A 22428-nucleotide genomic window follows, 5' to 3' on the forward strand; every position below is an offset into this window, starting at 1 on the left:
AAAGAACAGGCCAGCACCGTGGCTCAATAGGCTAATCCTCCACCTTGTGGCGCCGTTATACCGGGTTCGAGTCTGGTCGGGGCGCTGGATTCTGTCCCGGTTGCTCCTCTTCCAATCCAGCTCTCTGCTGAGGCCCGGGAGTGCAGTGGAGGATGGCCCAAGTCCTTGGGCTCTGCACCCGCATGGGAGACCAGGAGAAGCACCTGGCTCCTGGCTTCAGATCAGCATGATGCACCGGCCAAAGCGCGCCGGCCGCGGCGGCCATTGGAAGGTGAACCAACAGCAAAAGGAAGACCTTTCTCTCTTTCTCTCTCTCACTGTCCACTCTGCCTGCCAACAAACAAACAAACAAAAAGAACAATATCCTAAAATATGATGGGCTCAAAAAGTTCATGACAGATGGAATTAAAAATAAGTTGTGAGGTCCCTCTCTCCACCTTCCTTGCCTTTCAAATAAATGAATCAATCTTGAGGGGGGGGGGAGGAGGTAAAATTTGAAACTTATGTGTAGAAACTTCAAAAAGTTCACGGAAATGCATATTACAAAAAAACTGCACAGGCTTCAAAAAACGTTTGCACCAAAATAAACATCTTTTAATCCTCTTTTCCGGGAACTTTTTGAAATACTCTCATATCAGTCCAGGTTAAATAAAAATTTCTGGTGGAGCAAACTTTGCTTTTTATTTTGCAGCTAAAAGGATACCAGTACTTACTTAAAATAAATTCACTAGTAGCAAATACAGGGGAGGCATATCAGCTCCAAAGCTAATATGGAACAGATTTCTAGTCTTTATGCATACCCATGTTTCCTCTTTATGGGGATGCAGAACAAAGTCCTATTTCCAAGCTTAGCTGTAGCCCATGGTTCTGCGCAAACGCAGTATGTGTCACTTCTAGGCAGAGGCATCTAAGAGTGAGAGTTCTCTACACTGCCTGCCATGGCAACAGAGAGGTCACGTGTCTAGACATGAAGCCCTTCAGCCTGGGTCTCTGAACCACTGCTGGGATTGGGAGAGCTGGAGAGTCGCTGGAGCCACAGACTTTACATCAGTAAAAATTAACTTAAATGTGCTGAGTCACTGAGTTTTCAGGACACACCTGCATCTCGGCAGTCTACTCTGCCCAGGAAAATACAAGTAAGGAATACCTAGACTAGCATAAAGACAGAGTGATTTTTCTGATTATTTGCTGTTTTACAAAGTCCAAACTCTAAGAATCTAGAAACTGCTGTTTGAACTATTAGATACAAAAGGCAATGATTAAACTGTTGAAATCCTTACTTAATGTATACTAAGCTGATCTTCTGTATATTAAGATAATCGAAAATGAATCTTGATGTGAATGGAAGGGGAGAGGGAGTGGGAAAGGGGAGGGTTGTGGGTGGGAGGGACGGTATGGGGGGGAAGCCATTGTAATCCATAAATCGTACTTTGGAAATTTATATTCATTAAATAAAAGTTTAAAAAAAAGGCAATGATTAGCATAATACAATTTTTCTTAAAAGCACGTTGGTGAAGAATATCCTTCAATTACGTAGTAAGGAGCTCCCTTAGCCTTTTTTTTTTTTTTCTTTTCTTTTTCATTTTACCTTTGGGCACAGACATGAAAAGCAAAGCTATATCTATCCTGAGCTAACCTATATCATATCCTATACATGAAGTAATTTTAGTGATACTATCTTGCCTATTAACACCAGGGACTTTCCAATCTCAGTAAATTAAATCTCTGTTTTCAAGGAGCAGCAGGTTTTAACCTTTAGTTCTTCCTCCTCTATTAGAGCAGACTCTTTGCCTGAGTGTGCTATACTCCAAACACCCCTCTCCTGGTCATCTTCTTTCCCTCTCCTTGACTCCTCTCACCTATGTTGGAACCTACGAGAATTCTACTGGGAAAGCAGTGAAGAACTGCATCATTTTCAGCTCCCACTGCCCAAGAGGAGTCCCCACGGAATATCTTCTCAGATAGCATAAATTTTAACTAGGAAAAAATATAATCTAGGAGATGAATTCTAATTTTTCAGGCTTGGCTGTTATTTCTCGGTTGGAGGGGGTAAGATATCAAAGGGGACGTCTGAAGCTCTTCCCATCTGTCCATGAAAATACCTTCTCCAGGCTGCTGTGTGTTCCACCTACTCATACAGGCCACCCTTGAGTAAGGTCATTTCTCTAAAGTGGACCTGACGACTGTAAAGCGTTGGGGGATTGCGTGTGTCCATTTAACCAGACCACGAGGTGCCCAGATATGTATTCAAATGTTCTACATGTGTCAGTGCAGGTGTTTTTGAATGAGTTTAATAATTAATATTTAAGCCAAAGCCAAAAAAGCAGATTGCTTCCCTGACGTGGGCAGGTCTGGTCTAATCAGATGAAGGCCTGGATAGGGAAGAAGAAAAAAAAAAAGACAGATTTTCTCCTGCCTGGCTGCCCTCAAGGGATTGTACTGTTTTTCCTGTCTTTGAGCTGGAACCACACAGCTGGCTCTCCTGAAGCTCTTGCCTGTCTTGGGACATCCCAGCCCCCGTAAGGATGGCAGCTGATTCCTTATCACGGCTTGCTGATGCCTCACTGGCTGAAGCAAGTCACTGACCAAATGCAGAGTCACGAGAAAGGCCACAGAAAGGACACAAATGCCCTGGGGCCGATGTATGACAAGAATCTACCACACTCACTGTAAACTGAAGAACATCCATAGCACGCCAATTATTTAGTCCTTGCCACACTGCATAACTCAACATCTGGGCAGGGGTACTCCCTAGGCAGAATTTCAGAATTTGTGGACATTTTGGGTGTTGTAGTGAAACACAGCCTCGCCATGCACATTGGATATGTATACTGCTTACTATAAATCATATATATACCTGGTATTTTCCCTTTATGTTGTGTTGTGAGCATTAGGTTCATTTTTTTAAAGTTGCATGCATAGCGGGTTATATGATCCATTTTTATTTCAGGATAATAAAATTATAATACAAAATGTTTGTTACAACAAGGCAGTATTTCATGTCTGACATTTGTGAAATAAGTTAAGTTTGAATCTTTTAAGGACTGACCTTCATTTGTTTGCAAACCCTGATAGCCTGATAAAGTGTCACTATTTTTAACTTGTTATTTTTAATATGCATATACTTTAAATTTATTGTTATTTATCTGAAAGGCAGAGAGAGACAGGCACACTGACAGATACAGAGATCTCTCACCTGCTGGCTCACTCTCAAAATGTTTGCAACAGCCAGATCTGGGCCAGGCCTGAGCTGGGAGCTGGGAGCTCAATTTTGGTCTCTCACGAAGAATTGCAAGGAGTAGTTGAGCCATCACCTGCGGCCACCCAGAGTGTGCACTGGCAGGAAGCTGGAATCCTGAGCCCAGCCACTCCACTCTGGGAACCTAAGCTGCCTCTTAACAGCTGTGGCAAACAGCAGCCTTTAACTTGTTACTTTTAATTTTGGTCTGCGTGTGGCGACAATGAGAGACAAGGTAGCAATGGGGGTTTCACACTTAGAAGCAGTGGGAAAAAAAATCACAAAACCACTCCCAGGTTTCTCTGCCAGACCCCCAAACTGTGTCAGTCACTTTCCTTGGCAGGGTAAGTTTGTGTCTGTGTTATTGTTCAAATGTTGAACTCGCTGTACAACAATATACACAGAACTCTTCTCTTGCCTGCGGGTAACAGAACAGATGGCGCACTTCGGAAGCCCAGCAGCTGGAGAGGAGGCTGCACAGGGCACACAGTAGGAGCGCTATCAACGCGGCTGGGTGGAGCTCCTCCGGCGGTTGCTCCCATCTTTCTCCAGGCCCAGGCCCCGGGCCTGAGAGGCGTGGCTGGAGCAGATGGCGCGTCCCGGGTGCCAGGTGTGCAGCGCGCCGGGCGCGGTCTGGGGCCCTGAGTTCTTTGGTCCGTGCCCCACCCCTTCTCTCCCCACGAGCGGCTCCACCGCAGTCTGCAGGACACGTGACGCCGGCCCGCCGCGGGCCAGGAGACCGGAGATCAGACGCTTGGTGGAGCACGCGCGTCCCTCGCGCGCCGCGCGCCCCTCTCCTCCTACCCGTGTGGCCGGGCAGGCCTTCCCACCTCCCCTCACTGCAGTCGGGTCCCTTTCTTCCTCCCCTGCCCCTCTTGCTTGCTGCGCTCCCCCTAGTAGGTTCCCTCCGCTGCAAACGCGCCGTCCCCGCCAGCTCTCACGCAGCCCCACGTGCAGGTCAACTGGTTTACTAACGTGGGCGTGGGGTAGCTCTGGTCTGAGCGTTTTTCCGTTAAGGCAGCCGCTTTCCCCCACGGTGCTCTGTCACTGCTTCTACTTGGCTGCTGGATTTGGGGGGTGGGGGTGGAAGCCCACGGGGTATGTCTCCACCCACACCGAGTGCTAGTCCACTGGGGTACTTTCGGGGGCCACCCCGCGGTCTTTGCAAGCAGCCCGCTTCCGGACGCCTGCGCTGGCCGCGAGAGCGACTAGCGAATCCTTGCGGGAACAAAGCAAGCAGAGCCCCCTTCCGCAGAGCTTGGCTTCCGAGGACGTGCACCCGGGGTGCAGCCTCTCCCTGTTACCTACTTGCCATCTGTCCCGTCTCTCCGAACCGAAACCGCCTCCGGCAGGTGCTCGGGGCCGAATTCCCCAGAGCGTCCGGCGCGCCCCGAGGCCAAAGCTCCAAACACCCTGCAGAGCCTCCGCGGTCCACGCGGACTTGGCGACCCCCTCCCCAATCAACCTTTCCCGCTTTAGCAAGGGAGATGCAGGGCACCTGGTGGCGGGGGGCCGGGGGAACACCCAAGGATTCGGAGGCAACCACTTGCCAGCCTCACCGCCCCCGCGCGCCGCGCGGGCGCGCGCGCACACACACACACACACACACACACACACACACACACACGCCCGCTCTGCGTGCTCAATACGGCCTCCGCCCTCAGGCACCACCCGGGAAGGGTGCGCAGCCGTGGCACGGAGATCGCGAGGCTCGAGGAGAGCATTCAGGGCGCACAGAACCACGGGGATCGGGCCCCCGCAGACAGCAGGGAGCCCAAGTGGCTGTGAGTTCCGGTCAGTGGCGGAACAGGGCGCCTCCGCCCACGGCCGAGCTGGCTCTGCGGGTAGGGGTGGGGATGGGAGTGGTGAAGGAGTCGAGCGCTCGGGACGCGACCCAGGGGCCGGCCGCGCGGCCAGTGGCACCCTCAAAACACGCCTGGAAGCCGGCGGGGGCCGCGGGGGCGTCCTCCCGGGGGCCTGCGTGCGTGCGCCTGTTGAGTGCGCGCCTTCGCCTCCCCTCCCCGGCCGTAAAACCCAAGCGGAAGGCGGGTGTTAAGATGCTGCTGACAGGATCGCCTGAAACATGTTTACAGTAGGAGGCTTTTCCTCCAAAAAGCACAGCCCGAGTCGATTCCAATTTATTTCCTCCCTGTGACTGTAATCGAAAGGCGAGGCTCCGCCGCGGCGCGCAGCAAGGCCGAGCACCGGTAATCCCCAGCGAGCCGCGAGCGGCAAAGCCTGCCCGCGCAGGAGTCGCTGCGCTCGGCCGCGCATTCCGGCTCCGGGAAACCATTTCTTTTCTCTTTTTCCTTTTATTTTTTTTTTATTTTTTTTTTAAGGAGGAGGAAGAGATGGGCTCTGCTCGTCCATGAGCGACGGGCGCCGGTTCTCCTAAGCCGCTCGCCCTAGCCGGGGAGCAGCTGGCGGGGCAGCTCATTCTCACCCGCTCCTGGTTCTTTTTGTTTTGTTTTGTTTTTTTCAAGGTGATCCGGCCACGAGAGTTGATCATCTGCCGAGCACGGCCACTACTAGATGCAAACAGGCTAGTCTTGGCTTGCCCAGTCTCCGGCAGCTCCTGGCAACTGAACAAATCCTAAATTTTTGATTGATTAAAATGATTTTTAAAGAACTAAATCAGAATTCACCAACACACCCTAGTGCTCGCTGACCGATTCAAGTGCCAGCTACAGAAGGGACTAGTCAGGGAGGGGTGCTGGGCTCCCTGGAGAGGAGGAGGAGGAGAGCGAGCTCCGGCCGTGCCCACGGAGTCCCACGTGCGCGCGCGGGCGCAGGGAGGCTCGGCGCTGCCACCTGGCGGCGGCCGCTGCCCAGATGGGGACGCGGCTGGCCGCAGAAGCTGCCCGGCTCCCGGTGGGCGTGCCCTGTGTCCGCCTCGGGAAACCCGGCAGAAGCCCTGGGTCGGCCTGCCTCAGCGCCACCGGGCCCCGGCAGACACCCGTGTTCTCTGCCTGTCCTCCTGAGAAGATCAGCAAGAGGGGGGAAATGCGGGCCACTGGTTTGGAGCGCTTCCAGGATCCTACCATGTGCTCGTGGCTCATGTGGCACAAAATGATGATCTCTAAGTCTGTTCTAAGAGTGAAAAATAAAATAAGAAAATTAAATAAAGCAGAGTCTTCATTTGCCGCCCCCCCCCCGGGGGGGTCCTGAGTTGGTATTTGGAAAATTACTGCTATGTATGATTTTTTTTCAATACGACCCCTGGTCCGGTCCAGTTTCCATACAGCATCAACCCTAGAAGATAGTGTTGTGTTGTCTACTTCATTAGGCAGCCAATCAGAACAAAAAAGCCAGGGTTCTTTCAGTTGACCAAGGCCAGTGGCATCCCATTCCCACGGTTTCTTTCCTGTCAACTAAATAACAAGGGGGTCCCTCCCTCCAGGCCAGTACCCCTGTATTTTATTTTACCTGCATACTGCTCAGGTCAGATGAGCTTCTACAGTCATAGTTTCTACAGCCCAGGCTAGGCACAGTCTTGCAAGTCCTGGAGATTTGTTGCTCTAATTTCATTCAAGGTTCTCCCCCACACCCCACCCCCAACAACCTGCACCTCTGTGCTAGGAACACATGAGGCCGCGTATAGTATCTTATTTCCATCTATATCATTTGTGGGAGTTTAGGCTGTGCAGGTGTGTGAGAACAGAAGAGAAATACCTTACCAAATACTACACTGACATTGCAAACGTAAGCTCATTATTTAGTGGAATAACTAAAAGATCAAATATTTACCCTCATTTAAAAATTTGAAATGTGTAGCTCACTGCTAATCAAGACAATTCATTTATTATTCCAAAATTAAGACTTTTTTTTTTTTTTTTGCAAAATTACCTTGGCTTTCTGTTACTACAGTTAAAAGAGTAGCATTAAGGATTACTGCATGTACTGCAAAGCCAGCAGAGGGAACACTGAGTACTGATTTTGTAGGGGCCACCAATTACCTGGTATTTGGGGGAAAAAAAAGTATTAGAGAACTAGTACTTTTGATTACCAAGCATATAAAGTGATGTAATGAGAACACAGAAATCTGGTTCTGCTTCATTATTTGGTATTCAGAGGCTTGATACATCCCAGTGTACAGACAGTAAGAAGGATGACTTTAATAAAAGGCCTTTGTCACACATTTTCTTATATTCTAAGACACTTAACACGCAAAAATAGACCTGCATCAGAAGTCTAATCACAGAAGTCTAATTACATGGTATCATCACAAAATTGGTGAAGTCACTAATACCCTATTTCATGAATTCTGAGGGAAGATCTTTCTTTTTCGTTTCAACACCTCTGGCACAGGGAGGCATCTTGCAAGGAGATGGCTGTCACCGTTTCAGAGGCAGTTTTTCTTCCTTGATGGTAGGTAACATAATGGTAGGTCTTAAAATCTGCTGGATTTGTTGAGATGCAGAAAATGCATCCAACAAAAACAGGAGACCAGTGGTTATTAGGAATGTACCCTTTTAAAATCTCCCTGCTTTAAGCATAAATGTAACTGTATATATGAATACATGAAATTTGTTCCCTTTATGTAAAATTTTTTAAGACGCAAAAAAGAAAGCATAAACATAATTACTGTCACTACTTTAACTGCCATTTTCTTCACAACATAGTGGTGGTGGAAGCATAAATGATTTGGAAATATAGTCAATTATATTGATATTCACCTTGACTGAATCATCAAAGTAGCTACATCCTCAAATCACAGCTGACATAAATATCAAAATAAGTATATTTTTTCTCTTTTTCATCCTAGTGAAAAGATTGGTTTTATGGATAATACACCTTTTAGAATAATTTTTATGTCAGATTGATATCATTTAGGGGTGTGTGTTTATTAAAAAAAGAAATGTATGATAACACACCAATATAGTTATGCAAAAATCAATGCCTGTGTGATTTTTTGGGGGAGGGCAGATGTTTCGAATTTCTTTCCCCTCTGAAAAAAAATGCATGTACCTTGGGTAGCCAATGGTAAAAAATTATCTGCCTTTACCCACAAGCACATTCCTGCTTGTGGCTGATCCTTGGAGGGTCAGATGTCTCCATAGTGTGGTTTTTTCCCTAGTAAAAGTCTAAATTTGACAACCTGGGCCTCTTGCCAGCCTCCATACTTTAAAAGGTTGACAAGATAAATAGAAATCTGTCCAGCACTAGTTTGATCTGAATTGAAAGCTGACTTAATTATGTTGGGTTGGCTCTACCTATCACTGGTCTCAAGAAAGTCAGGTTACCATTGCAATGTTGAGGATGGTCAAGTTGTTCTAAAATTTTGATCTTCACACACTGGGAAACGGACAATTTGTGTGGCCAAATTAGTGTGCACTCTGAATAGCTAGGAACACTTTCCCTGCCACATTCAGGCCTCCTCTTTCTTTAAAAATCAGTGAGGTGAGAGGGGCTGCTGCCACCGTTCATGTGTGGTTGGTTCACAGCCCAGCCCAACCCAGGTTTGACTCTGGAACAACACGCTGCTTCTGTCAGGGGTGTCTCTGGCATCTGAATTACCAAAGGAAGAGTGTGAACATGCCCCGAGGGTTTACTACACATTAGGTGTTTTGTAGTCACAAACTGATGGACCCTCCCCTCCCAACCACCATGGTTCCTGATGCCCCCATGTCACAGATGAGGACAACCGAGGCTTGGTGTCACATCCCCACATCCGGTCAGAAGCACCCACAGTCAGATCTACTGTGGACGCGGAGGCTGCGTTCTCTTCTGGCACCCGTTACCACCTCCACCTGCAATTTCCCCTTGCCTTGGTCTTTTAGTTCTATTTGACCCAAGTAACAGATGGGAGATGTATGGGAAGGGAAGGGAAGGGGAGCAGGGCGGGGGAGGAGGCTCTGAGGGCAGGGTGGGGAGAGACCGTGGGGCGATCTTTAATTCTGACAATGTGGAAAACACTGCTGAGAAAGCGAAATCGGTTTCCACCCGTCACCAGCCATGGTCACCCTGTGGACACTCCCCCTTTGAGGGGGCCGTGGTGCCCCGTTTGCTGTGTTTCCAGGGACAGCTCTGCTGTTTGGGCTCTCCAGAATTTACAGAGGAGTTGCAGCCATTAACCAGCCAGAGTTAACCCCTATTTGGTTAAGAGCGTAAGCAATTATTCTAAAAAGTCCTCCTCCCTGCCGTCCACCGACAGTGTAGACACGGTTCTTGGGGAGATTTACACAATACAATCAACATCTGCGCTGTACCTAGAATTGTTAAAATAATTGTGATGACAGGTGTCTAGGTACCACTTTCTTAATGGTTTTCAAGATCCACTGATTTATTGTGGCCTCCCCCTCCTCCACCCCCCACCCCCGTTTACATCTTTGGCTCTTAAGGAGTGAGGAACAGATTTTGCACTGGAGGCTGATTCTTTCTCCCAATGCTGAAAAGAACTAATAAAAATAATCACTTGGCTTTTAAGCAGAAAGCTTCCATTTGCAATATTTCACCCTCATCTCCCCACCCCCCCTCCAAGCCCCTTGTTATCTAACATAATGGTTAGAATACATTTCCGTCTCTCCCCTTAATAACTTCATGCATTAACATCCTCTTCACACACACCCCACACGCCCGCGCGCGCGCACACACACACAGACACACGCACACAGCAAAAGGAAAAAAGAGGCAGCAGAAATCTCAGCTGCACTCCTAGCCCTTTTAAAAAGTTTGCTCTGTAAATTGGAATGAGGTCAGATGTGGAGCTTCTCATTGCACGCGGGGATTATTATTGCATCGGGTTCCAAGCCAATGGGAGGCTCGCGGGCGGGGCTTGGCACGAGAAGCGTTAGTTACAGCGGCTGATTGGCTGCGGCCAGGACTGTGAAAGGATAAAGAGGCGCGAGGCGGAATTGGGGTCTGCTCTAAGCTGCAGCAAGAGAAACTGTGTGTGAGGGGAAGAGGCCTGTTTCGCTCCCGGGTCTCTAGTTCTTGCACGCTCTAGTCTGCACTGGAGGAACTCTGCCATTACCAGCTCCCTTCTTGCAGAGGGAGGGGAAAACATACATTTATTCATGCCAGTCTGTTGCATGCAGGCTTTTTGGCTTCCTACCTTGCAACAAAATAATTGCACCAACTCCTTAGTGCCGATTCCGCCCACAGAGAGTCCTGGACCAGAGTCTTTTTTTTTTTTTTTTTTTTTTTTTTGCTTTGCATTGCAAGAAAGGGACTAAGTGATACAGACTATGTCTCTTTCGTGAGCTACCGAGAGCGCTCCTGAACTGGAAGCAACTGCTTCAGGGGAAGAAGAAAAAAAAATTTTTTTTTTTTTTTTTAAAGAGACTTGCCTGGGAGGCGACGAGAAACTTGGAAGCCTCAGCAATCAGCATTCGCGAAACTCCGTCTCCACTTTTAGCACGGTCTCCAGACTCTGAGCCGACAGACAGCAAACTGCGGCGCGGTCGGTGAGAGAGACTCAGAGAGGGGAGAGAGAGAGAGAGAGGGAGGAGAGAGCGAGCGAGCGAGCCTCTCCAGCCTGGAAGCTACAACTCCTGCGCGACAGGCGGAGTTCTCCGTCCCCGCATCTTTTTGCGGACTTTTCTCTCCTCGCCCACCTCCGCCCCGGCGCGGAGTGGAGGGGCCCGCTCGGCCGCGGCGCGCGACCCTCGGCTCGGCGTGTGCTCGGCCCCGGGCAGCCGGCAGCGCCCGGCGATCGCGCCCCGGGCCGCCGCGAGGGTGTGAGCGCGCGTGGGCGCCCGCGGAGCCGGGGCCATGGTGCAGCAAACCAACAACGCCGAGAACACGGAAGCGCTGCTGGCCGGCGAGAGCTCGGACTCGGGCGCCGGCCTCGAGCTGGCCATCGCCTCGTCGCCCACGCCCGGCTCCACCGCCTCCACGGGCGGCAAGGCCGACGACCCGAGTTGGTGCAAGACGCCGAGCGGGCACATCAAGCGGCCCATGAACGCCTTCATGGTGTGGTCGCAGATCGAGCGGCGCAAGATCATGGAGCAGTCGCCCGACATGCACAACGCCGAGATCTCCAAGCGGCTGGGCAAACGCTGGAAGCTGCTCAAAGACAGCGACAAGATCCCTTTCATTCGGGAGGCGGAGCGGCTGCGCCTCAAGCACATGGCTGACTACCCCGACTACAAGTACCGGCCCAGGAAGAAGGTGAAGTCCGGCAACGCCAACGCCAGCTCCTCGGCCGCCGCCGCCGCCGCCGCCTCCAAGCCCGGGGAGAAGGGAGACAAGGTCGGTGGCAGCGGCGGGGGCGGCGGCGGCAGCGGCGGCGGCGGCGGCGGCAGCGGCAACGCGGGGGGAGGAGGCGGCGGCGCGAGCGGCGGCGGCGGCGCCAACTCCAAACCGGCGCAGAAGAAGAGCTGCGGCTCCAAAGTGGCCGGCGGCACGGGCGGCGGGGCCAGCAAGCCGCACGCCAAGCTCGTCCTGGCGGGCGGCGGCGGCGGCAGCGGCGGTGGCGGGAAAGCTGCGGCCGCCGCCGCCGCCGCCGCCTCCTTCGCGGCCGAGCAGGCGGGGGCCGCTGCCCTGCTGCCCCTGGGCGCCGCCGCCGCCGCTGACCACCACCATCACCACGCGCTGTACAAGGCGCGGACTCCCGGCGCCTCGGCCTCGGCCTCCGCGGCGGCCGCGGCCTCGGCCACCCTGGCGGCGCCCGCCAAGCCCCTGGCTGAGAAGAAGGTGAAGCGCGTCTACCTGTTCGGCGGCCTGGGCGCCACGGCGTCCCCCGTGGGCGGCGTGGGCGCGGGCGCAGACCCCAGCGACCCGCTGGGCCTGTACGAGGAGGGCGGCCCGGGCTGCTCGCCCGACGCGCCGAGCCTGAGCGGCCGCAGCAGCGCCGCGTCGTCGCCGGCCGCCGGCCGCTCGCCCGCTGACCACCGCGGCTACGCCAGCCTGCGCGCCGCCTCGCCCGCCCCGTCCAGCGCGCCCTCGCACGCGTCGTCGTCGTCGTCGTCGTCGTCCGCCTCCTCCTCCTCGGGCTCCTCGTCTTCCGACGACGAGTTCGAGGACGACCTGCTCGACCTGCACCCCAGCTCAAACTTTGAGAGCATGTCCCTGGGCAGCTTCAGCTCGTCGTCGGCGCTCGACCGGGACCTGGATTTTAACTTCGAGCCGGGCTCCGGCTCGCACTTCGAGTTCCCGGACTACTGCACGCCCGAGGTGAGCGAGATGATCTCGGGAGACTGGCTCGAGTCCAGCATCTCCAACCTGGTCTTCACCTACTGAGAGGGGCGCGCGGGCCGGGGAGAGGAGGGGGCCCGGGGAGAAGCGAGAGAGGAGAAAGGAGAGAAAGAGAGAGAGAGAGAGAGAGAGAGAAAAAAAAAAAAGGAGAAACGGAACGGATGAAGAGCCGAAACAGAAAAGGGAAACAGAGAAAACGAAAACAAAAAAATGTTTGAAGAAAAAAAAAAAGGAAAAAGGAGCAAAACAGTGCGCAGGGCCGGCATCGGCGCGCCCCCGCCGCTGGAGCGGAGCGCGGGGGCGCTTGGACGCGCGCTCCCATCCCCCACCCTGCGCCCGGCGCGGCCCGAGGGTGGACGGGGCGACCTTTTGGTGTTGTTATTGATGTTGTTGGTGATGATGGCAAAACAAGCTACTTCGAGTTTCCTCCCCTTTGCTTGAAGAGACCCCCCCCCCGCACCTCCTCCCCTTCCAAAAGAGAGAGAGCTTCCGGACTTGTCCGCGCCCCCAGCGAGCCGCCCGGCTAGGTTTTTGTTGTTGTTTTGTTTTTTGTTTTTGTTTTTGTTTTTGTTTTCTCTGAGAGACTGAAGGAATCTTAGCCCTCTCGCTTCGCCACCTGCCTGGTTTTGTTTGATTTTTGTGGTGTTTTTCTTGGTCCGGTGCGGAGGGGAGAGTGGGGGGAGTCCAGCGCGCCCCCTTCTTCCCTCCCTCCGTTCTCTCGCTCGCTCGCGCGCTCTCTCTCCTTCTCTTTATTTTATTGCCTCCTGAAGACAAGGCTGCGGGGAGGGGGTGATGGCGTCTGGCCGAGGGCAGAGGTTTTTAGGGGAGCGTTGGGACTGAAAGACTCCACGCTGGCCAGTTCCCGCCCGGACCCCACCCCCACCCGCCACCCTGCTCCCCTTCCTTCCTTTCTTTGCCTTTTTTTTTTTTTTTCCTGTTTCTTTCTTTCTTTCTTTCTTTTTCTTTTTTTAAATTCCCTCGCCCCTGCAGCCGGAGGAGGCGGTGAGGAGGGGTGGAGGCCAGCCGGGGGGCCGGCGCTGGGCAGTGGCCCGAGGACCGCGGCGGGGACGAGGGCGAAGGCGATGGACGCGCGGGCTGGCGGGGCACCTGCCGGACTGGAGGGGTGTGCGGGTGTGCGCGGGGCCCTGCGGGGCTGCGGTGGGACTGCTGGATGCGGGGCAGGGCGAAAGGTTTCGGGGGGAAAAAGAAGGTTTTTTTTCTTCTCTTAATCGGAATCGTGATGGTGTTGGATTATTTCACTGGTGGGGTTAATATAGCATGTTATCCTGTCAATCTTTTAAAGATTTCTGTATAAGACTGTTGAGCAGTTTTTAAAATAGTGTAGGGTAATATAAGAAGCAGATAGATGGCGCTATGTTTGATTCCTACAACGAAATTATCACCAGCTTTTTTTCATTCTTAACTCTTTAAAGGATTCAAACGCAACTCAAATCTGTGCTGGACTTTAAGGAAAAAAAAACAATTCAGGACCAAATTTTTTCTCAGTGTGTATGTGTTTATTCCTTCTAGGTGTAAATGAGAAGACGTGTTTTTTCCCTCACCGATACTCCATCCTCGTCTTTTCTTTTTCCTTGTAAATGTAATCAGATGCCATTTTATATGTGGACGTATTTATACTGGCCAAACGTATTTTTTTTTCTTATTTTAATCCCTTTTTTCTTTCCCTTCTTGGGCTTTCGTTACTTTCTTTTCTTTTTTTATTTTTTTTGTTAAACTTTATTTTTTCCTTTCTTTTTCTTTCTGCCTTTTTTTTTTTTTTGGTAGTTGTTGTTACCCACGCCATTTTACGTCTCCTTCACTGAAGGGCTAGAGTTTTAACTTTTAATTTTTTATATTTAAATGTAGACTTTTGACACTTTTAAAAAACAAAAAAAGACAAGAGAGATGAAAACGTTTGATTATTTTCTCAGTGTATTTTTGTAAAAAATATATAAAGGGGGTGTTAATCGGTGTAAATCGCTGTTTGGATTTCCTGATTTTATAATAGGGAGGCTGGTTAATATCTCACACAGTTTAAAAATCAGCCCCTAATTTCTCCATGTTTACACTTCAATCTGCAGGCTTCTTAAAGTGACAGTATCCCTTAACCTGCCACCAGTATCCACCCTTCAACCCCAGTCTCATAAAGAATAAGAGGGGTGGGGAGGGAGAATTGGCTGAACACTGTATGCTTTTCAGAAAAAAACAGTTGTCTAGAAGAAATACTGTTCTGTCCAGAGGCTTTAAAACTGGTGCATTTACAGCAAAAAGGGATCCTGTAGCTTTAATTTGTAAACCACATCTTTTTTGCACTTTTTTTATAAGCAAAAACGTGCCGTTTAAACCACTGGATCTATCTAAATGCCGATTTGAGTTCGCGACACTATGTACTGCGTTTTTCATTCTTGTATTTGACTATTTAATCCTTTCTACTTGTCGCTAAATATAATTGTTTTAGTCTTATGGCATGATGATAGCATATGTGTTCAGGTTTATAGCTGTTGTGTTTAAAGATTGAAAAAAAGTGGAAAACATCTTTGTACATTTAAGTCTGTATTATAATAAGCAAAAAGATTGTGTGTATGTATGTTTAATATAACATGACAGGCACTAGGACGTCTGCTTTTCTAAGGCAGTTCCGTTAAGGGTTTTTTGTTTTTAAACTTTTTTTTTTTTTTTGCCATCCATCCTGTGCAATATGCCGTGTAGAATATTTGTCTTAAAATTCAAGGCCACACAAAACAATGTTTGGGGGAAAAAGAAAAAGAAAAAAAATCATGCCAGCTAATCATGTCAAGTTCACTGCCTGTCAGATTGTTGATATATACCTTCTGTAAATAACTTTTTTTGAGAAGGAAATAAAATCAGCTGGAACTGAACCCTAAATCTTGACTTTTGTCATTATTGTGCCCAGCGCCTAACATCGGGAGGGGCCCTACTGTGTGTCGAGACTGCATAATGTGCAAATTCAGTTCCCAGAGAGAAGCCTGTTAAATGGCACCTGATTGAAGAACACGGAGCTCCTGACCCCGAAATGATGGCATCAGCCGAATATGTGTCAACTACATGCACGCTTTCTAGGAATTTTTCTGTTTGCCACATTTAAATTAAAGCGCCCTTTGTCTTGAAAATTTTTAAAGGGGGGAGGGGCAGCCTGTTCAGAATTCTCCGTGGACGAAACCAGCCGGCGGATCTTTCTTGAACTTGATGATCCTGAAGCTTTCTCCTTGACTCGCTCATTTTGTCTACCATCTCGCAGGAGCTAGAAGTGTTTTTCCGCTGATAAAGAACACATTAAGCCTGTTCAATTATCAGTAGATCGTCCAGGCTTTCTACTTTACCGATTGTGAAATGCAAATGGTGCTTAAGTTTCTCCCTCCCTCCGAAACCAAAAGATTATGTGGTGCTAAAAGCTTCCTTTTGTGCTGTTCCCAACGTGGGTATATAAATGTAAGAGACAGGCAACAATAGGGGTGGGCTGGATAAGTGGGTTCCGTGAGACCCAGGAGGAAAGCTGTCCTCTCAGTAGCTCGCACCTAGGGTAGGGATTTATACTTCCTTTAAGCAGCAGGCGCAGCAGGATTGCTGAGATCTCTCTGCTAGGAGAGAAAGTACCTGGGATAGCTAAGGCCTGTTTACAGTTTCGTTTGCACCTTGCTAAATAGCAGGATTTCCTGTTGATTTTGAGGGTTAACAATTGGCATTGACTAACAAAAGCCATCTTCACTTCCAAATGTCCTTTAATTAAGAATGTGTATTTTACACGTCTTCTATTTTTTCAGCACTGGGCAGGAGGGGTTAATAAGAAGTTTTTGGAAATAATCCCTTAATTATCTTCATTGCTTAAAGGTAAGAGCTGGAAGAAGAGATTTTTGGAGTCTGTTGTCCAAAACAAGCAGTTATTTCTGTTCAATAAAAATCCGTGGTTTACCCCTCTCTAAAACAATATAACTCTTGTGTTTCCATAGAATTCATCTTTTAAGGATAGCTTCCAGCTTCCAAATTTTTTTCATGGATGCTGCTAATGGGTTTTAATTGCATTTGTGTTTTGCAGTTACAATACCACATTTTTTTTAAGACCTTGAAACATCACATCTTAAGTTTCTTCAGAGATCTTTGCAAAAAGGGGAAGAACTCTTATGTAGAAAAGTGCTTAAATTTAATTTTTGTTCATCAGAGTGACGGTTTTTCAGATCCAAAGTATCGACACTTTGACATAAATTAAGCCCTTATGATGCATGTTTTAAAATGATGCTTATCTTATATTTTTATTTTGTAGAATTCTCCTGCTACAACTGTGTTTGTCCTCCCTTGATTTTCCATGTGAGAGCATATGCTGTAAATATTTTAAGGATTTTGATGACATTGCTTTAAAAATTAAAGCTCAAAGGTGTATGTTCTTCCTGGTGGGTGGTAAATGTAAGAAGCATTTTTATTCTCTTTCCTTTAAATCAATTTCTATTCAGAGAGCAAGGCATAATAAACCCAAGAAACAAAACAGTTCAGTCTTTGCAGATAATTTGGATCAATAGGAAAGCATACATTTCAGATTTTCTTTTAAGAATATCAAGCAATTTTTCTTTCAAGACATTGCTTCTGGCCCTGTGCACCAGCAGAAATATGAATCAGTGATCCTTGCTTAAGCAGGTTTTATCCATTCCTAGCTGAATCCCTTTAAGTGCCAACAGAAAATACAGAGCATGCAAGATGATAGGGTGAGATGAGTGTGCAAAGGCTTCTTGGATTTGCGTTGCCCTGCTCCGGCTGGCTGGGGTGTGCTGCAGGCCCTGACTGGCTCTGAGGGAGGAAAGCAAAGCTTTACTTGGGGAATGAACACCAGCATTCACCCTGTACTTCCTGTGTTTGTAGGGGACGTGTAAGTGGGTTGGGGAATGCTGTGAGTCAGAATTCATTATAAATTCAAAACAATTCAGGGGTTCCAGGGAAGTATTTGGGAAAATACTTAAGACCAAGAAAATTCAGAATTCTAGGAATACAAGTCCCCCTGACCCATTCGGATTTTTCAGGGTAAAGATTGGTCTGTATTTGTGAAGATTGGTCTTTATTTTTCTCCCTGGTGGTTCTGTGCCCTTCCCCCACCCCTGCCTCTCCTTGAGGTCCTGAAAGAGCTCCCTAATCCATATTCACGAATGTTTACCCCCTACCCCTCTGACTCATCCTGGGAAATTATCTCCATACACATGTCTAGATTTTTCACCCTGGCTATCATTTGACAGCTAAAGTGGAGGAGTGGGGGATGGAGTGCAGTGTCTCAGGCCTCAGCATGGTGTTTCAGACTCTGCTAAATGTCTACCACAATCCCCCCTTGCCCAGGATAAAGTGCACAATCCTACATGCCAGTCCAGGCCCTGCACAAACAGTCTCAGCCCACCTTGTCAGATCTGAATCTCCAAATTTGCATACTCTACTTCTTTGCACATAATCAGTGTTTAATTCTCATTTGTTGATTTAACATTTTTCCTTGTTTCCATGGGGCCTTAAGAGCTTCCAAAACGTATTTGCATTTTGTGCTAACTGTGGCAAGCAGGAAAACCCGGGCTTTGGTGAAAACCCGGGTTAGAATGCCGACTTTGTGACCAACTAGCAGGAAGATCTTGTTCAAATATCAGCCTCCTTAAGCCTCAGTGTTCTAAATCATTAAGTAGAAAGAATGCTATCTAATGTATAAAGCTGTTGTGAGAATTGAGTGAAATTGCACATGCAGAATACACGTGCATGCCTGGCTACCGTATGGGCTCATTAAAGTGCTGGTTCCTTACCTCATGCGTCGTTATAAAAAGTTAATGCATGGGCAAGCCTAGTACAGTGCCAGCAACATAGAAGACACACAGTTCTTAAAAATAAATCCCTGATTCAGTGTTTCCCCAGTCTGGTGTCTGAACCTCTAGGGCCAAATTTATCTGAGGGTTCTTGCTAGGCGTAGAGATTACACAGGTCCCAAGCTCACAGGGGGCTGGGGCCCTTAAGAAGCCCCCCCAGGTGTTTCTTATGCTCACAGAATTTGGAAAAATCACTGCCCCCACAGTGTTTTAGCATATTTTCCCAATTAATATGCAGGAAAGAGATTGTTACCTCCTATTTTTGCATGGAGAAATTGAGAATGGTTCAGTGACAGAGACCAAGAAGTCAGAAGTGAGAGAGAGGGCACTTGAAACCCTTTTTCCCCCGATTTGGAGGTGCCTTCTCCATTTGAGTAAGAGAGGGACACTTACCTGTGGCCCTGAGCCTCTGACAGGCTTTCCCCAGCTCTCTGACTCCCTGTTTTTTTTCCCCAAGGACTCCCCCACCATCCTAGCTGAAAGTGTGTTAAGTAATTAGCTGGGTTAATACGTATGTACAGTCTAGTTCAAAAATGAGTGCTAAGCGATAAACACAGAGACCAAATTTTGGAAGGAGATCAGAAATGGTATAAATACAGTGAGTAGAACTTCTGCTGTGTTGTTTAAAAGGCAAAACTTGCAGCAAGTGAGAAAATTGGAAGTTTCTCAGAGGCATGCTCTCGGTCTTTATAGAGAGGGCTACAGACTACCCATTATATCCTAATGAGATTGACCGTTGGCTACAGTTAACTTGAAGGGTTTTATGGTTTCCTGCATGTGTTGTTTTGCTTTTCAATGTTAAAAAGAAGAAGAAAAGAAAACCTCATATCGCCAAACGTTATTTCCCAGGGGGCTGTTTGATGGAGCTGCTGCGTCTTGGTTGTGCCTTAGTTAACAATGCTCCTCTGTGTGTAGGTCTGTTGTACATGCATAGGTATAGGTGATAATAAATTTAGCCCATTTTATTTTCTCTGACAGTTTCAGTTCAGGGCAATTGGTTTATGGAGGACTGCCAAACAAGTCAGGCCTCCATCAAGTCATGGCAGGAAGCTTCCAGTAGGGCCTTCCTTCACCCTGCAGACTTTGTATTAGAGGACAAAGTTATAATTCATTTTTACAGCAATATCGAAAATTGCTTTGCATCACGTATGAGACAGTCATATGTTACTCCAGTTGAGTTTAAGAAAGGGGTAGAACATAAGAGCCCAGTGAAATAGCATTTACTTCATTCGCTTGGTTCTTTAGATATTTCCCAGATACCTAATTCTTTGGCATTTCTAAACACAGTGACTGCGCTGTTTCCTGACACCACATGCATTTGAAAGGCAGGAGGTAAGTGAAGACATGATCTGTCACCTTTAGAAGGTGCTGCTGGTGGTGAATGTCCCTGACAGTTGGGCATTGTATGGTGCAGGTAACTGCTTTGATAGGCACTGAGCAGCCTGGCCCTATTCAATACTCAGTGAACTGCTGTTGTGTATGTGGCTAATTGTCACTGTCTCGGTGCCTGTCCTAACTTCCCCAGTTCCCGCACCTAAAACCTGTGAAAATCACCTCTTCTGGAATGCTTGACCTTCAACCTGAGTCTCTGCTTTCTTCCTCCCCTTTCCCATACCCCCTGTGTGAGCCTTTTATCTCTCCCCTTGTTTGCCAATCCCCTGAGAAGAGGGACTGAATAATGTATTTGAAGTTCCTGGGAAGTTATGGGGCTGTAGTCTGAGAACACACGGCACTGTCCTCCCCAGGCGGAAGTAGGTCCAGAGGCCTGTCTTTGAAATAGGTGGTGCTAAGTACTTTTGGGAATTAACTAGCAATTTTTGTTTAGTATTTTGGGAAAAAAATATTGGACAAAAAGATATTGCTGAAGTTTGAAGATTACTTTGTTTCCTAAATAATTTCCTCCAAAGACTGTTCCCAAATAGTGTCTTTGAAGATATTAATAGGTGTTCTGTGAACAAATACAATGGTACCATAAAAAGTTTGTGGAAAATGGAATTAAAAGATAAGTTTATTTGGGCTCAAAACTTTTTGAAATCCATTCAGATATATATATATATATATATATGTCAAGTAAATTAAGTAAACAGTTGCTATGAGTATTTTCAGTATTTATTGTCATAACAATGTATTTTTTGCACTTCTTTTCAGATGTTTTTCTTGAGTAGCTGTTAGAAGTGGAAAATCACTGCATATCAGTGCTACAGATGTGGGCTTTGACAGTCTTCCCACTCTGGAGCAGGTTGGGGATAAAGTGGGTGATGGGGAGAAAAACTAATGATATAGCTAAATGAACTAACGTTCAAAATTAAGCCAAACTTTGAAACAATCATTTTATCCCCCAGGAAAGTTGAATGCATTGTGTTGCTTGTAAGGAGAGACATCTGCAAATCAGGCTGAGTTGATTTTTCTATCCCAAGTCTGGGATAAGAAATGTGAATAAAAAACAGGGCAATCGCAGAAATAGCCTTAACACTCACATGGTATCAAAGAGTGGGAATTCTAACACTACTGAAATGAATGTGAAAACAGGGATCAACCCTCTTGGGTCTTTTTCTTCCATTAGAACTCATCAGGCTGATTCCCGTCTCTGTGTTATTGGCCTTACTTTTTTGCTAGGCTTTCTGATTGCGAGGTCAGAGGTTCTCTCAAGTAACCTGAAATCATGGGGCTTTATTGCAACGATGCACATGACTGTAATGGAACTGGGGTTCTGGGAGAAACAGCTCAGGATCCATGGCAGCTGCAGAGGGCTGCCAATTGAGGTCTAGACTGTAGGTACTAATCTTGCTCAGGTGTTCTCTTAGTTTTCCCACATGTTGACTCTCTCCCTGATACCACATCTTCCTTGTTTTCTCCATAATTCTATCCTTCATGTTTTCTTTTTTTTAAGATTTGTTTATTTACTTATTTGAAAGACAGTTACAGAGAGGCAGAGAGAGAGAGAGAGAGAAAGGGGGAGAGAGGTATCTTCCATCCACTGGTTCACTCCCCAAGTGGCTGCAAAGGCCAGAGCTGAGCAAACTGAAGCCAGGAGCCAGGAGCTTCTTCCAGGTCTCCCATGTGGGTATAGGGGCCCAAGGACGTGGGCCATCCGCTACTGCTTTCCCAGGCCACAGCAGAGAGCTGGATCACAAGTGAAGCAGCCAGGGGCTGGCGCTGTGGCGCCGTAGGTTAATCCTCCGCCTGCAGCGCTGGCATCCCATATGGGCACCAGTTCTAGTCCCGGTTGCTCCACTTCCAATCCAGCTCTCTGCTATGGCCTGAGAGAGCAGTAGAGGATGGCCCACGTCCTTGGGCCCTTGCACCCACATGGGAGACCTGGAAGAAGCCCCTGCACCCACGTGTGAGACCGGGAAGAAGTGCCTGGCTCCTGGCTTCGGATCAGCGCAGGTCCAGCCATCGAGACCATTTGGAGAGTGAACGAACAGAAGGAAGACCTTTCTCTCTGTCTCTCCCTCTCACTGTCTGTAACTCTACCTCTCAAATGAAATAAATAAAATCTTTAAAAAAAAAAAAAAGTGAAGCAGCCGGACTGGAACTGGCGCCGGATGGGATGCTGGCGCTGCAGACAGTGGCTTTCCTGGCTATGCCACGGCGCTGGCCCCACTTCATATTTTTTTTTTAAAGACTGCTATACTTGCCCACATAACACTTGGCGGGTAATGAACTTGCTGCTTCTTGGTCAGGTACCCACTCTGGGCCAGTCACTGAGCATGCATTCCCTGGCTGAGTCTGTTCTTCTCTCACCCTTCCCTCTTTTTGGCTTGTGCTCCTGGGATTCCGTGGCCCCCATATTTCCTCCTAACAACTTATATCATTCCTTTAGCCTCCATATACTAAGGGTGGATGAGCCCAAGGTCCATGGAGCTTCCGTCATCCACAATAGCCTCACTACAGAAAGACTAATTTGCTTGTATCTGTTCATGTTTGATTTTTTCTCCCCGTAGCCCTAATTTTTACACTAAAGTATAGAGACACAAGTAGTGGGGATTAACTAAAGGGAGTGTCCAATGCCCTTACCCCAGTCATCCAGAGCACAATTAACCCTATCATTAGCAATACTCTCCTGTCAACACTGCCCCCAAATCTAAATAAGCCTAAGGATGGCAAAAGGGAAGGAAACGAGTCAAGAGTCCCAAAATATCCTTAAGGGAAGCCCAGTGATAGGAAAAGTCCAGGGATTCCCCAAGAAAATAATCCATAGCAAGTAAG

The 22428-nt window shown here is 48.2% G+C and overlaps 1 long non-coding RNA gene across 2 annotated transcripts in view; it reads left to right on the top strand.

Annotated features, from left to right (window-relative positions):
• Positions 1 to 9746: 9746 nt before the first annotated feature.
• LOC103349704 (transcription factor SOX-4) overlaps positions 9747 to 22428 on the top strand; it is a 524220-nt gene continuing 511538 nt past the window's right edge. The window contains exon 1 of one of the 2 annotated variants that reach the window (XR_016234234.1): positions 9747 to 12355. This is a non-coding gene — a long non-coding RNA (transcription factor SOX-4). Of the gene's footprint in view, positions 15263 to 22428 lie in introns of those variants that run through there. The other variant, XR_016234233.1, reaches the window with a different exon arrangement.

Source organism: Oryctolagus cuniculus, chromosome 5 (genome assembly GCF_051225735.1).
Source record: "Oryctolagus cuniculus isolate XC-2025 breed Fujian yellow rabbit chromosome 5, ASM5122573v1, whole genome shotgun sequence".
Classification (NCBI taxonomy): Eukaryota; Metazoa; Chordata; class Mammalia; order Lagomorpha; family Leporidae; genus Oryctolagus; species Oryctolagus cuniculus.